We start from the raw sequence: 14,319 nt of genomic DNA, 5'->3' as shown, positions 1-14,319 counted from the left end.
AATTACAAAGAGTGCTTGATTATTTAAAAGTACACACAGATTACAGTCAATTTCAGAGAAAATAAAAAGAATAAAATAAAACATAGTTCAGACATCACCTTTGAATGAACAATGTCCTGGTGTACAGGATCCCCTGATTGCAGTTGGGCATCCTACCAGTGGGTGGCTTCCTTAAGTGAATGACACCGGCTGTGCAGTTTGCCCGGTATACCCATTCTGTCCTGCTTCCTATCATACAAAAATGGACACTTCCTGTTCCCAGGGCATGGGAATGAGAGAGACAGAGCGCCTGGTAATTAATGACTTCCCTGGTATCAGGTATAATTCTTCTCCTTCCTGCTAGCATACTGAGCAGAAAGGCCTAGATTTCAGATCACCTACAAGTGTGGATTTCTATTCCCCATTCAGCCCCCTGCTAGTCACACCGCTTATAAAATACCCTGGCACATTTCTTTGGCATGCATATTGGACACATGACATATACAGTAGCCACATCCTCTGAAGCTCAATTAGTTTTTGCATAAATGTAAACATTCCTCTGTTAGAAATTTCCTATAGTATATAATACATACAAGTCATTTGGTCAACTCATACAATTTGAAACATATATACAGGGGATCATAACCCATATTGTTACCAATACCATTAATATGCCCAGTCTGGTATGAAATGGGCTTTATTGCTACAGCGATATTCTTGTTATCACTCATTACTATTCTTAAATATAGCTCCACAGAGGTGTCACTCACCTAGAGTACACCAGGTGCGGCCGCAAAAGGGGTGTCACTTTGTGGGATGGGGCGTGGCTAAGCACCCTGTCCAATGTTTTCATCACTCCAGGCGTCCAGGAGATGCGGGCAGTAGCGGATCTTGCCACGGGCAAGCAGGACTTTTGCCCGGGGCGCCGCCTTCCGGAGGGCGCCGCACCATGGCAAGATCCGCTGCTGCTGTGCCGTGTGCCCCCCCCGCTGCCCCCCGCCGTGAAGGGAACTAGACGCGTAGCGTCGTTTCCCTTCGTGGAGAGGACCTTTACTGTGCGGTGCGCGATGACGTCATCGCGCACCGCACAGCAAAGGTCCTCTCCATGAAGGGAACTAGACACAAAGCGTCTAGTTTCCCTTCGTGGAGAGGACCTTTGCTGTGCGGTGCGCGATGACGTCATCACGCACCGCACATCATTTCATCGGCACTACTGTACAGGGAGCGTATGTGCCCACGCCCCCTGTATGAAGCCACGCCCCCATTGCCCGCCCGGGGTGCTCAAAACCCTCGAGCCAGCCCTGGATGCGGGCTGCCCTTGGAGACTGGCATGTCTGCAGTGCTGGCTTCTATAGGTTGACAGGAGCCTGGTAATGTTACAGTGCAGCACCCGGCTACTGTCTCTGAGCAGGAGGTGGAACTTTGGTGTCACCCCTCGGCGGATGAAACACGGGTGAGGCCTGCACCACCCCCCCCCCCCCCATCCCTGTACTCCCCTTGTGACTCCAATGGTGCTCCAACCAATCAGCTCCTGTCATGTGTTTGAAAACTGACAGGAGCTGATTGACTGGAGTTCGTTTAAGATTTGTAATGCGTTATAACAGGCCTGGCCAACCTGTGGCTCTCCAGATGTTGTGAAACTACACATCCCAGCATGCCCCGCCACAGTTTTAAGATTCTCTAATAGCAAAACTGTGGCAAAGCATGATGGGACTTGTAGTTTTACAACAGCTGGAGAGCCACAGGTTGGTCGGGCCTGCGTTATAACAAGAATATCACTCGTTCTGCTGTTTGTTCTGAACAACAACTGAACCTCTTTATCATGTATACATGCAGGGCCGGTGCAAGGTCTCTCTGCACCCTAGGCAAATCTTCATATTAGAGCCCCTAACCTGCAACCCCACCCACGATCACCTCCCAGAGGGGAGATGCAGGTGGCCACTAGGTGGGCTGTGGTGATTTGCATCATTATACATATACAGAGACAATGGACAACACTCACGGACTTTTAAAATGATAAAATATATTGTAAACAAGTCACAAAATTTAGTGACGTTGTTCACAATATACTTTTACTTTAAAAGTCCTTGAGTGCCGTCTATACTTTATATACTGTATAATACTGTATATGGGGTCTTGTGTGGATATTTAATTAGGGATGGGTACGGGATGCCATCGGTCAGAATACCAAGAGCAGCATCCCAACCACTATAATACTGACATTTTGAATGAAATTAACTAACCTTGCCCTAACCCTCCCTCCCCGCAGCCTAACCCTAACCCTCCCCGGCATACTAACATTCAGGATGTCGGCTGTCCATTTAATTGTATATTATTCGTATACATAAATATTTACGCACATACATATATTTGCATGCTTCTTATTGTGTTCAAAACCCCATCTGTAAGTTCATTACTAACACGCATACAGAGACACACTTTAGTTTTTTGGTAGATGAATTCAGTGGTGCCCTCCAGTGACTGGCGCCCCTAGGCAGCCGCCTAAAGCTGCCTAATGGTAGAGCCGGCCCTGTATACATGCTTATATAAACTGAGTTACTGCTACTTGAATGACTTAAAAGATATTTGCATTATTGTAAGGTGTGCAGGTGTTTTGGGGCATATATAAACAGTTTGGGATGGTTTGGTGAGGTTACAGCCAGAATCCTGCCTAATGCCCCATGAGGTCTTTATTAGGCTATGATTATGTCTGAAATTACAGCAAATTGCTAGACTATTACTGACAGCCCAACAAAATGAAAAGTAATTCCGAAAAACTATAAAAAGGTTTAGGAAATCTAACACTAAGCAATACAGCAAAAGGATAAGAGGAAAAAAGCAAATTGCAAAAACTGCGCACGTGGTTCCTCTAGTAGGCACTCACCGAACGCATTATGATTATCAAGATACTTAAGTGCTTGGAGATTGGCTGAGATAGAAAAAGATTTTTACATGACAAAGTCTATTTTCTAAGCACCTGGAGAGCGCTAGGCAGCGTGCGGCACATATGTAGTTATTACTGTTAGTAGGACAACAATAAGTGATGTGATTACGGAGATGTAATGATTACGGGATTAGATCCTGGCGCCGATTAAAGAGTTTACAGACGATTTCAAACTTTGCAAAAGTCCAGGATGAAGAGAAAAGTGGTTCTTGTTTGGTTTACAGACACAAGGAACCTGTAACAAATGTTGTTATTGCTCAAAAAAAAAAAAAAAAAGAAGAAGCCAAAATTAAATCATTTCCATTAGTTGGAAGATCAATGTGGCCCTCTTCTAGTGTCATTTACCCATTACAAAGAACCCGTTAACCAAGTTTACTTTGCTTGTTGTATTACACTTCTCTATTTGTGGCCATACTTGTTAAACAAAAAAGCAAAAAGAAACTGTGTTCTTCGTAATTTATACTATGGCGTAAACAGCTTATTACACGATATTAGCGTATTTTATGGCATATCACTTCAATGTACTACAGAGGGTCTTAGCAGGTTATGATGTCAGACCATGGGAACACCCTACTGTATAAACAGAAGTGATGCATGGCTTGTTGCCATACATGTTGGGGCTCCATAAGAGGCAAGTTTCCCCCCTCCTTGTAACAAATCTGAGAACAAGGTTACTGTATGTATGAGGGAGTGTTTATAATCATTTCTTTATTCAATTCAGTGTCATTTTTTCATTTCAACTTAAATTCTCCATGTCTCGCTACAGGTCTCAACGAGGTATGGTGGCATTTGTGGTTAACCATTGGTATGCTGGAGCTTATAGTACTCTAAGTTCCAAAACGCACAACCCTTTAAAGGAGACCCGAGGGTGCTGGGACCTGTACTGCACCATAGAAAAATTATAATTGTAATTTATTTTAACATTTATTAACCCACACCCACTGCCCATGGGTTGGTTTGACCTATGAGGGTGGGGGGGGAGCTGTAGTTTCTTTCAGGACAGCACCCCCCCCCCCCTCCCCTTCATGGGACTGTATTCCTCATGGACTATATCTCCATGCTGACCAGCCTAGGACTAGTTCAATGGTACAGGGAGTGCGCGCTGGCTACAGTACCACCGGCCCTGACTGGCATACCTTAGTACTATTATTTTGCATTTCATTACAAGCACAGCAAAGTCTTTATTTGCAATGGGGGGAAACCAGCTGAAACAGATACACCATATGTGGCTGGTTGTCCCATACATGGCATCTAAGGTACATGAACACACCCATACTGTACTGAGGCTGTGCCAGCCCGTCCCTTCCCTCCCCCATTCCTCATCTCTAATCATTTGATAGAGTGATAAAAAAAAAACTGTTCTTAAGCATAATCCTCAGGATGGGGAGGACCAATTACCAGCCACATTATCTGGATTCAGCTTGCGATTGATACGTCCTCTCATCTTTCCCCGCCCTCTCCTCTAGCTTTAAATTTTGTTTAATTTTCTATTCTTATTGAATAAACGTTTTATTTTTTATTTTTTCTTCTAAAAAATTATTTAGGCCAGAGGTTCTAAAACACAGTCCTCAAGGCCAGGTTTTAAGTATATCCGTGGCTCAGCACAGATGGTTACATTAAATTGACTGAGGTATTAATGAAATCTCTTGTGGCCAAACATGGATATACTCATACTTGGCTGAATTGCATACCTCCTAACTGTCCCAATTTCAGCAGGACAGTCCCGCTATTCGGACACTGTCCTGCTGTCCGTCTTGCGGGCAGTGCCAGATTAAGGTCCACATGGGCCTGGAGCTGAAAATCAGGAAGGGCCTATTGTGTGCTGCTGCAGGGGGTGTGACAAGCGATACGACGGTATGTCTAGTGATGTGGGGGAGTGGTCTATAGGGGTGTGGTCTGTGATATGGGTTTCTCCATATTTCTATTAGTGTTTATCCCACACACCTAGGCACTGCAGTACATTAATTAAATTAATAATGCAGAGATTATTGCAGTGATGCCATGTAATACAGAGAGCCTTACAGCCATATAATACAAAGAGCATTGCAGAGAATGCCATAAAATACAGAGCGTATTGCAGTGACTGCTAGATAATACAGAGAGCATTACAGTGACATTCATATTATACAGAGAGCATCAGTGGCCATTGATAAAAAAGAGTGCATTGTAGTGCACATCACCAAGCATCCAAGTGACCTCCATACAATACAAAGAACATTGTAATGAGTCACATATAAAATAGAGAGCTCTGTCACCATAAAATACAGAAGACATCACAGCCGCACACCATGGCCCGTGGAATGAAATAAATCAGACAGAAACTATATCTATGTATGTATTGATCTATAATCAGTACTTATTGCAATTCACACTTTTTAGCGTTGGGCTCTGATAGAGGCTCTGGTCAGGCACCTCACTGGAAGAATGTCTGGGTAAACACAGCACACCAAGCACAGCCCCGCCTCCCTTCTCTGTTCTTCACTCCCACCTCTGTCCTGGCTCCCTTTATACTGTGTGCACCAGAGACAGTCTGGGAGATATATTATCCTGGCATGGATCGTGCCAGTATATCTCATCCTGCTTCTCCTCTTTACCGAGACAAAGCAAGAAGGAGTAGTGACGAGATATAGTAACATCTTGGATGCCGGAGTAGTGGCGACAAACCCTCCTTCCCTCCAGCGATCCCTGCCACAGCCCATCAGCCTAGTGCTGATGCCCTGTCTCTCTCCTTCCTGTCGGCTCCAACGGGCATGCGCATTATCTCGCTACTATCACGATATCTCCCATGCACCCCAGAGCCACAGTGGCTGTGAAAGGTGCAAAAACACCTGCAGCTGTTGAAATCAGTAGCTGCAGGTGTCAGATCGGTCAGTGCCACTGACCATTCATACATAGGCTTGTACATCTTGTAGATAGCAGCACCGGTAATGACAGGGGCGCATAGCACCACTGTCATTTAGCACACATCTGCACAGTAATACATGGGGAAGAAGCGGAATCAGCACACATAACATACACTGATACAATTTCTCCCATATAATGACTAACAAACTGTGTCAACACAGACACACTGGTCAGAATTCAATTGATATCGCCACCCAATCTCCCGTCTAAGGTGGTGGGAGATCACAGGGGCGATATTCAATTGATGTCTGTTATCGCGCCGATCGCACCCATTAGTGTTAGGTTTAGCCGCATAAAGCAGCTAAACCCAGCTAAACTAATGGGCGCGATTGCAAAAAGTGCCATTTGGGCGCCCAAACAGGACACTTTTTGTACACTCTAGCTGAAATGTCAGCGCTGGCAGACGATTGCACCCGAATGGAGCAACAATTGAATTGTTCTGCTGGGCGCCATCTAGTGGCTGCCGGCGAGAAAAACAATTGAATGTCGCCCACTGAGTCTGCGGCTATGCTGTAGTAAAGCAGAGCCAAGGAAGGATCAGCCACGGTCCACGGCAGCTCTGAAGAGTGATGATTATTATTCATCATCACCCTTCATTAATCATGACGCTGCTGCTCAGTCCCAGTCACCTTGACCTCCGGTCCCCACACCTCAGTTATCCCATGCGCCCCAGCATACTTATATACACAAACATATGAGAAATACAACATACATATAAATACATAAATATACCTTCCAGACCCCACATATTATAATTGATAATAAAAAACCTGACTAGAATTCAGATTATTTACCTCAATCTTAACTCTCTCAAGAGGAAGAGGTCTTCACAGAGCTGCTATGCCTCTGTGTGCTGACACTGTCTCATTGGTTGCGGTGGTGTGTGACATCACACAGCACTGAGGAGGTTACCTGTGTGTATAAATCTCTCTCTCTCCCTATATATATATATATATATATATTTGTGTATATATATATATATATATATATACACGAAAGCCCTCACTGACTGACTCATCACTAATTCTTTTCCCGATATGTTAGGAAGCTGAGATTTAACATAGTTATAGGAAAGCTACATAATTCAAATTTTAAGAAACCTCCCCTAAGGGGATGAAAAGGGGGTTGACATAATGACGTCATTACTGATGCGTTGCTTGCGTTACGTGAACGATAACGCCCAAATGGACAATCGGATGAAAATTTGGATTGCTCCTCCAGTGTGTTGAATAAACTACAAAAATGGTCCTGTCACTTTTCACCGTATCTGCTACGGGGTGCTCCTCGGGTAACGCCAAGAACCATGGATTAATATTTGCTTACATTAAAGGGGGGTACACACGGAGAGATCCGTGCTTAAATTCTAAGCAATCTGACTAGGTTGCTTAGAAGTTAAGCACGGATCTCTCTGTATGCCCCACAGCGATAGCGATGCGTGACCCCGCGCGTTGCTATCACTGGTAACAAATTGGCACGCACGCAGGCGCTGTGTGCTGAGCGGGGGCAGAGATGTGTTCTGAGCGGTCTGTGATAGATCGCTCAGTACACATCTCTCCCCATGTGTACTGGCCTTAAAACATCTGAAATGTACATCTCTATAGATTTACCAAATTTTCAACACTCCTTTATGTATATATAAACACCAGCAACAAAATGGGCGGCACTCCAAGGATACACCAGCATCTTTATATGAATGTTTCAGGTGCATTTATTCAGTCCTGACTGGTGGACATGGTTCCATTGAGTCCGTGGGAAGGCACCCAGGTAATATCTATTTAAAGTGGAGTGCTAGTCAATTTTGTTTCTAAAAAAAAAAAGTATACAGTATGTGTGTGTGTGTATATATATATATATATATATATATATATATAAAAGGCCCATTTGTCAACGATGCATAACTCCTTTAGCACTCGGGTTATGTCATCCTTTCAGTATTCGGCAAACATCAGTAGACTAAGTTCACCGCTGTATGCACCTGTACCGTTCTCGCCAGCTATCAAGAGCGATACAATCCCCATTGCCAGCCATGGGGACCCAGTGCTGCCTTTCCGGCTTCAGCAAAGCCTTCTGGGCATTGCCGGGTCCCTGGCCGGTGAAACTGTCATGCATATGTGCAAACTAGAGATTGCGCATGCGCATGACACAGAAGCCCTTTGCTGGAAGCGATAGGCTGCCAGCAAAATGGAGGACGCAGCTGAGGGGAGTGACAACGCTGGACCTCGTCGGAGAGGTAAGTATTGCTGGATACCAGCTGCTTTTTTTATCTGGATCACAGTGATACTAAACATCGAAAAATGCTGCTGTCAATTTTTGTATTAAATGGGGCCCAAAATTTTACACACATATAAACTGTATATGGGGGTGATTCAGATCTGATCGCTGCTGTGCGTTTTTGCACAGTGGGCGAACAGCGATAGACTGCGTATGCACCGCAATGCACATGCGCATCGGCACCCAGTGTCAAGTGTTTTCAGGGCGGGTGTGTGACGTCAGCTCCGGCCCCATCAGCCTGTACTCATCGCACTGTAAGAGTAAGTCCTGGGCTGCGCACAGACTGTACATCATTCGATGGTGAGTGTGGTGATAACGGATTTGCAGCTGTCCTCTGACTGAGGGTTTTTTTGCAGCTCGGCGTACACATGCGATCGCACACTTGTACGAATATACACTCCCCTTGGCCAGCGACTATCTGAACGCAACACAACAAATTTAAACCCTTATAGCTCTATCACACACTCTATATACTGTACACTGTATATAGACACCAGGGCTTTTAATAAGGGCAGGGCAGAGGCAACCATACTCGCCTTTCGCCGTAACCCGTGCACCCTAGGTACGCATAAAGGTGCTCTCTCCCACCCTCCCCACGGGGCACAGATTTAATGGCACTGCTCCTGGGGGGGGAGTGGCTTCACAAAGCGTACTGACAACCTGGTTTAGAGCTGATACACACATATACATAGACAGGGCAGGGGTCACACTTTATACTGACCTGTGGGGAGGTTTTTCGGCCATGCCTGCTGTTTTCTCCAAACACCCAGTGACAGCTGCATTTCCTCCTATGCTGGGCAGCTCAGACTCTGTGCTCCACCAACAGCAGCTCTGACTTGCACAGCATTTAGTGCCCTGCTGCCCAGTGCCCACTGCAATCAAATGCTGAGGAACGATGGGGGTTGTGAATGGGCTTCAGGTGACTGTCTGAGGGTCACAGCGTCATACAAATAGGCGGAGCTTTGGCCGTCCAGGGGGCGGAGCTTTGGCCGTCAAGAGGGCGGGGTTTCCGACTGCCCCATGGGTAGATGGGACCTATGATGATCGTGGTGGTTGGTTGAGCCTGTGTGAGGAGGAGGTGAGGGATAGGGAGGGGAGCGGCCAGAAGATGAGTGGGCTATTGCTGTGAGTCGTGACAGTAGTTTTTCCTCCTGTCACTACTGACTGCACAGCACTGCAAAGGATCCTGTGGGCCTGTTTGCATGGGCGGGCCTGGAGCTGCAGCTCCACCCGCCCCATTGTTAATCCGGCCCTGCCCGCGGGCAGGGGGGCAGTTGGAGGAGGCTTTGATCACCCGCTGCTCTTCTCTGCAAAGCAGCGCGTGATCTCTAAATAGATGCTGTGCACACGCGCACCGCATCTATTCAGTGCAGGGAGTGAGCCGGGGGTTGCCCAGCTGCTCAGGGAGCGCTGGGCATGCCCCCAAAATGACGAAAATAGACCCTCGGCCATAGCCATGCCCCTCCCATCCGAGGCCATGCCCCTTTACGCCACGCAGAGTGTCCCGACTTACAAAGATTAAAAGTTGGGAGGTATGTGAATTGGGAAAAAGCCCCTGTGGTTCCTGTCTGGACTTGAGACTGCTGAGCGTGTACCAGAGGGATATCCCAGATTGCCTACCCGGGTAGACACCTGGTGATTCTAAAGAGCTTTGTTGAGAACTGTTTTGCTATCAGTTCTCAGCTATTCTGGTAATTGTTTAGTTCTTTCAATCCTAATAAGGAAAAATGGGGACTCCATTGTATTGCTATCCCAATACTGTTCTGTGTGAATTGTATGTATTAATGTGTAATTAAATTGATTTTACTGCACATGATGTGATTCTGCTCTTTTCCCATGTGCTGTTAACCGTGGTTCAAGGACTGCACCATATGAGGAAGGCTCCACTTGATTGAAGGGATGTATATATAATTTATCTTATTATTTTTTTCACTTTGCTGTTGCGCCTAGTGGAGCTTGTATCTTTCACCATTTTCAATGGATATACTTAAAGTCTTAAAACCTGGGGTGCCTTGAGGACCACGTTTGAGAACCTTTGATTTAGGCTCTACGTTTGATAATATTTAAATGAGGAGTAATGATAATGTTGCCTTATTTATAATCCCTACTCTATTATACAGTATATAGTATGGCACTGAATATACAGTACATCTGCTTTAGACTTTTCCACCGGGCTTATGCTACTATTAAAAAGTGGAAGTGGTTACAGCACATTTACAGTAAACTCTTTATATAGTTGTTTTTACTTATTTTCCCCGACTGAGTCAGCGCTCCATATTAGAAATGTACAAATATTTCCCGTCCGAAGAGAGAAAAATTATAGACAAAAACTACTTAAATACTTTAAATGTAAATAGATAATTTTTAACACAATATAGTGTCATATATATATTCATTCCATCAGAAATAAGAATATTTTAAGATTCCTCCACTTTTATATAATACCCACAGTTACATATAGTACATATCGGAGTCTACATGGTATGTGCATGGTAAACACAACAAGATCTCTTTTAAACATAGTTCCCATTCGTTTAAGAACACATTGACCGAACATTATTAAATTGGGTTTAATATGACAAAAATGTCCCAATGCTTAAAGGTCTAAAAGATATACAAAATGACACACAGTAACATAGTAATTGAGGTTGAAAAGAGGCAAAATGCCCATCGTGTTCAACCTGTATTGTATTAAGTTGAGTTGATTTTACTGTACCTGCTGAAGAATGTTTAATGACTAGTTAACAACTATAAATCATGTTACACCTGGATTAACATCTTCAATATTTTAAATGTTGTTGATATCCTTTTCAATCAGAAATTCATCCAATCCCCTTTTAAATGCATTTAGAGTCCACCATTACCACCTTCCCTGGCAAGGAATTCCAAATCCTTATTGCCCTAACAGTAAAGAACTCTTTCCTCCGTTGCGTGCAGAATTTTCTCTCCTCCAGCCTCAGCAAGTGCCCACGTGTCCTAAACAGAGTTCTTTTAATAAATAATTCCTCTGATAACTCTTTGTAGTGCCCCTTTACATATTTGAAGACATTAATAATGTTTCCTCTTAGACACCTCTTTTCCAGTGTATACATGTTCAACCTAGTAAGCCTTTCCTCGTAATCCAGTCCCTCTAGCCCTTTAATCAATTTAGTAGCTTGCCTTTGAACCCTTTTGAGTTCACTGATATCTTTTTTATACAGTGGTGCCCAAAACTGAACACAATATTCCAGGTGCGGACGCACCAATGATTTGTACAGCGGCAGAATTACATCCTCGTCCCTTGTCTAAATTCCCCGTTTTATGCACGCTAACACCTTACTTGCCTTCTTTACTGCGCTTTGACATTGTATATGGTTATTAAGTTTATTATCAATGAGTACCCCCAAATCCTTTACCAAAACTGTTACCCCTAGACTTTCCCCGTTTAATATGTAGGATGCAAGTTTGTTTTTAGTCCCGAAATGCATAACCTTGCATTTTTCTATATTGAACCTCATTCTCCATTTAAACGCCCAGATTTCAAGTTTAGATAAGTCATTCTGCAGAGACTCCACATCTATTTCTGAATTAATTACCCTACACAGTTTAGTATCATCTGCAAAGATTGACACTGTGCTTTCCAGGCCTATTTCTAGGTCATTGATAAATATGTTGAACAGTAGTGGCCTGAGTACGGACCCCTGTGGTATTCCGCTGACTACTGGTGTCCAGCTTGAGGACTTCCCGTTGACCACTACTCGCTGTACCCTGTTGTCCAGCCAGTTACTTATCCATGTACAAACAGTTTTTCCTAGGCCAAGCTCTTTTAATTTGATGATTAGTCTCCTGTGAGGCAATGTATCGAAGGCTTTCACAAAATCTAAGTAGACCACATCCACTGCTTTTCATTGGTCAAGATTGTCGCTCACTTCCTCAAAGAAGTTAACTAAGTTAATTTGACATATTCTGTCCCTCACAAACCCATGCTGGTTCTTGCTAATAATCTTAGTGGTCTGCAGATACTCCTGTATGCTAACTCTTAGAATTCCTTCCAATATTTTCCCCACTATATATGTCAAACTAATCGGCCTGTAGTTACCTGGATGATTTTTGGATCCCTTTTTAAATAATGGCACTAGCTCTGCTATACGCCAATCCTTCGGTACCATGCCAGATCTAATTGAACTATTAAAAATCAAGTATAGGGGTCTTGCTAGTTGTGACCTAAGCTCCATAAGAACCCTCAGATGAAGTCCATCTGGGCCAGGTGATTTATTAATCTTTATTTTGCATAATCTCTCCCTGACTACTTCTTCACTTAAACAAGTATCTAACCACGAATCCTTACTGTCACTATAGCTGTGCACTACTCCCACCATCAGTTCTTCTCTGGTGAACACTGATGAAAAAAATTTGTTCAGTATTTCTGCTTTTGATTCATCATCATTTAACAATACTCCAAATTCATCTTTTAATGGACCTATGTTCTCTTTTTTTAACCTTTTACTGTATGTATTTAAAAAAAATGTAGGATTGGTTTTACTCTGCTTTACTATAGCAATTTGCTTTTCGTTTTCAATTTTAGCTGCTCTTACTGCATTTTTGCATCTTTTATTGCATTCCTTGTAGTACTGGAATTAATCCTCCTTTTCATTAGGTTTAAATGCTTTGAAAGCCCGCTTCTTTTTATCGATTTCGGCCTTGACCTTCTTGTTAAGCCACATCGGTTTGAGTTTGGTACTCCTGCGCTTACTGCCCATGGGAATAAATTTGTGAATATTGCTGTCTAGCAACCCTTTTAAAGCATCCCACATTTCCGAAGTGTTCATACCATGAAACCAAACTTCCCACTCAATGTCGTTTAATGCACATCTCAGCATACTGAAGTTAGCCTTCCTAAAGTTAAATATTTTTGTTGAACCCTTATAGCTATGTTTCCTGAAACTGATGTCGAATGTGATCATACAGTGATCACTGTTACCCAAAGTCTCCCCAACTTTAGTATCCAATATGATGTCCACATTATTTGTAATTACTAGATCTAGAATAGTTGTACCCCTAGTTGGGTCCTCGACTAATTGAGACAAGTAGTGATCCTTTAACATATTTAAGAACCTGTTGCCCCTAGCTTTAACACATGAATCGTTACTCCAATTAATATCAGGATAGTTAAAATCCCCAATCACTAGGATGTCCCCCAATCCCGCAGCCCTTTCGATTTGCTGCAAGAGTTGTTCTTCCTCGTGTATGCTAATATCTGGCTGTTTCAGAAAAGAAGAGGTAACTGAGTCACTGGCGCTAAATCCGTAAGGATGTATGATTAGTCCAGACTTAGGCCTTAACCATAAACTATGGTAATTACAGTACAACTAGTATAGATACCATGTGTGAGACAGAACTGACTGTACTCTTCGCAACCATGTGGGGTAAACACAATGAAATTCAAGGGTACCCAATGGGCCCGTCAATAGGGCAACAACCACGAGTGGCGGTCAAGCATAATGTGTGACAATCAAAATGCAAAAGTGCAGAAAAAACAAATTTATTTACAAAATACACAATAAATATTTCAAGTAGACAAATTAATATCAATGCAATGTGGAATGATAACATCCATCAAGGTGACTTGTGCTTTCAAAAAAATGGGAAGAATCTCTCACCATCTCCCAAGATTGCGGTGGGCTAGCTTAAAAAAGCAAGTGTGGTCCTGGGCTGAAATAGCATCAGCAATGGTTCACCAAGGGTTCCACATGCATCCTTCCTCAGTCCAAGCAATGCAAAAATTGGATGAGGGATAATGTGCTGAATGTCCTTATATACACAGTTAATAGGCTAATAAATTGGATAATTACCGGCGCCATCACTTCCGGTATCTCAAGCCGGAAGTGACGTCAAAGCATACCGGACGATATATCCTCCCTTAAACATACAATAAATACCTCAAACTATGTCAAGTTATACCAAGTTACAGTTCAATTAATAAGTGCATATTGCTTCCACTGTAGATCGACAAGTGAACGGGGCAGGTAATAGACCGCCGTGACTTCCGCGATCTCCAACCGGAAGTCACGTGTATGCGGTTCAATGACGACTTCCTGTTGATAGATATATACGGGTGGACCACAGCGCAGGCAATGTAGCACCGTGACTTCCGCAATCTCCATGCTGAAGTCACGTGTGAGGTTCTTTGACGACTTCCTGTTTGTGCTCGATAGATGCGTTCCACACCTATCTCATACCCG

Source organism: Pseudophryne corroboree, chromosome 4 (genome assembly GCF_028390025.1).
Source record: "Pseudophryne corroboree isolate aPseCor3 chromosome 4, aPseCor3.hap2, whole genome shotgun sequence".
Taxonomy (NCBI): Eukaryota; Metazoa; Chordata; class Amphibia; order Anura; family Myobatrachidae; genus Pseudophryne; species Pseudophryne corroboree.
This window is presented reverse-complemented; position numbering follows the sequence as displayed.